General features: G+C 39.9%; 1 protein-coding gene across 1 annotated transcript in view; it reads right to left on the bottom strand.

Moving 5' to 3' along the window:
* Window positions 1-2,714, bottom strand: part of LOC101856027 — a gene marked incomplete in the record, with an annotated part of 35,382 nt that extends 32,668 nt beyond the window's left edge. Inside the window, 1 exon segment of the mRNA XM_013083177.2 lies at window positions 2,310-2,714.
* Between the last annotated feature and the right edge of the window lie 338 nt (window positions 2,715-3,052).

The following is a 3,052-nucleotide window of genomic DNA, read 5'->3' as shown; positions in this document are numbered from 1 at the left end:
TCTCTCTCTCCCTCTCTCTCTCTCTCTATCTCTCTCTCTCACACACACACTGCCTCTCTCCTCTTTATATCTTCTACTCTTTAACACACCTCTCTTATACAACGAGTGTGTGTGTGTGTGTGTGTGTGTGTGTGTGTGTGTGTGTGTGTGTGTGTGTGTGTGTGTTGTCACTGTTGTGTGCCCCCTCGTGCGCACTTAACACACGGATGATGTATGATGGAGGCGAACAAGCTGCATGTATACATATATATGTATATGTGTGTACTAACTTGATGTATGATGCAGTTTCTTTAGGTAGCATAGAACACTTTCCGCTCATAATATTATTGTATAATAAAATGAGGAATACAATGTGGATGAGTAGATGTATTCATAAAAACACAGAAAATTCAGCTAAACTTGGCGAGGAACGGCAAGTAAAGACAACTTGGAAGAAAGAATAATTGTGGAAAGCGAGGAAACAGAAAAAGCAACCAAATTTTACCGACCGATCTGTTAGTTCTTAAGAGAGAAACGCCACCCACTAAAGCTTAACGACTCCTACCATCTTAATAATGTAATATATTATTATATCTCCTTGACCTTAAATAAAGCATGTCAGTTACCATCAGAACTCTATCAGGGTGTTGATGTCTAGCTTCAGCATTTCAGATCTCACGGTCAACAAAAATTGTTTATATTAATATTATATTTATGTGTGTGTGTGTGTGTGTGTGTGTGTGTGTGTGTGTGTGTGTGTGTGTGTGTGTGTGTGTGTGTGTGGTGAAAAATCATACCAATGTACCAGCATCTGGGCAATAAAGATACATTTTATCTTCCCTTTTAATCTTATCTTATCTTGTGTACTTTAGTTCATAATCCACCTATTTTTCAGAGTGGTTATCCGTACAATTTTGCGAACAACTCTGTCTAGTTATCCGTACAATATTGTACCGTACAATGTGCGAACAACTTTGTCTTGTTATCTGTACAACGTTGTACGCACAATTGTACGAAGTGCTGCAGGTATCCGTGCCATAGTAAGCCTGTATGCCCGCAGCCTACATGTTCTCTCTTAGTAGATCTAAAAATCTAGATTTACATCTACATCTAGACCTAGAGATTCTAGATCAGTGTTTCCAATATTCCACCAGCTGAAATTAAATTTTTTTCAGACCTCATCTGCCGATCTGATGCCAGCCGTTTCGAATCATGCCTCATGTAAAAAAAAAAAAGAAAAAAAAAAAAGATCTAGATCTAAGTCTAGATCTAGACTCTAGATAGATAGATCCAGAAATGTGTGTTGCGTTGAAATCGTGCTGTAAAAATATTTAAGCTTAATCTACCTCCTTCTGTTGATAGTTGTGAAGGCCGAAATGACAGCGTGTCTGTGTTACAAGAAGTATTAGCCTATATTTTGAGTGTGGGTTCGAATCCCGGTCCCGGAAGTTTTTTTTTTTTTTTTACTACTCCGACTGACCAACATTTTTTCTCTCTCCATAATTGTATGTTTTGACTTCAAAATTTCCACTCGTGGTTTTGTGTAAAAACAAAGAAACATATATAGATCTAGATCAGATCTAGATCTAGTCATAATTATAGATCTAGATCTACTTTATTTTAATAGAAGTATAGATCTAGATCCTAGCCTACTTTTCCTTTAAGGCCTACCAATTTAGGCCGGGTTAAAGTTATTACATTGATGCTCAACCCAGGGGAGAACCAACTGGATGACTAGATCTTATAGTGATCTAGGCTTATTTTTACCAACAACCTCTAAAATTCGAATAATTGTACGAATAACTCTGTCTGGTTTTTAGTACAATTGTACTAATAACTAGTTAGAGTTGTACGCACTATTGTACCAATAACCGCAGCCCTATATTTTTCCCTCGGCTATTATTGAAGACAGAAACATCATGATACTAATAATATTGGGTGCATTTTCGGTAGTTCCCACCCCCCTTATTTGAGCCTGACCTTCATCGAGATCTATACGTTTGATGCGCGGCGAGCTAAGATATCAAACCTAACAACTGCAAAACATCAAATTATGGTAAAATTCAGGGACACCCCCCTACTCTTGAGGCCAAAACCGGCGAATAACAATTGCGGGGTGGGAACTACCGAAAAAGCACCTAATATTGACACAGATATCAGACCTTACTATCTATATATCGGTATTTAAAAACTCCACAACGAAAACAGAAAGCAAACCCAAAACAACAACAACAACAACAACAACAACCAAACAAACAACAAAACCCAACAAAACAAACAAAACAAAATAAAACAACACCAAAGAGAAACAAGCGATAAGACGCACTCACCAGAGGCTGTTGCTACGATGTCGGACTTAGTCTAGATCTAGCCAGAGTCTACTGTTTCACAACAATCTTCCTTGAAACGGTCCGTTAACACACATGCATACCTTGACTGGGGTGACGTCGTGTTACAGCGTCGAGGCTCTTAACTCTAAACAGAATTTGTTTACACAGAAAGCGTTTTATAAGGCTTTCATTCCTTGGAATAATCACAATAACTGTCGTTTCGTTTAGAAGAAAAAAAACAACAACAAACAAAAACATTTTCTCCTTTCCCGGGAAGTCCCACACGATCTGAACGAAAGAGCTGGAGCCCTCTCTCCTGTCACGCCATTGTCCGACAAGCGAGTGGTGGGTGGTGGTTCGTTCCTTCCCAGCTGAGTACGCCGTGACGTACGAACGAACGGCAATGTTTGTAGTGTAGGTTAGTTCAACACAGTTTTTCTCCTCCCCTCTCCCCTCCTCTCTCATCGCTTGGGGCGTCTCCCCCCCTCCCCGCCACAATTCAAGGAGGGAAGAAGAAAGAGGCAGGGAGGGAGTCCGGGACGGGAGCATGGGCGTATACAATCCGTTTGGTAAAGAAACGAAGTGGACCATGAACCACGGGTCTAAAAACTGTGGCTTCGTGCTGAGGAAGTGATATGTGTGTTTTTCTTTAATTTTAATAGGCTAGTTATACAACCGAACTTTTGATACTTTGTTCTTCTGATTAAAGGAAATTCAGCACCTCCCCCAAAATCCCACCCAAC

Source organism: Aplysia californica, unplaced genomic scaffold (assembly GCF_000002075.1).
Source record: "Aplysia californica isolate F4 #8 unplaced genomic scaffold, AplCal3.0 scaffold00216, whole genome shotgun sequence".
NCBI lineage: Eukaryota > Metazoa > Mollusca > Gastropoda > Aplysiida > Aplysiidae > Aplysia > Aplysia californica.
This window is presented reverse-complemented; position numbering and strand designations above follow the sequence as displayed.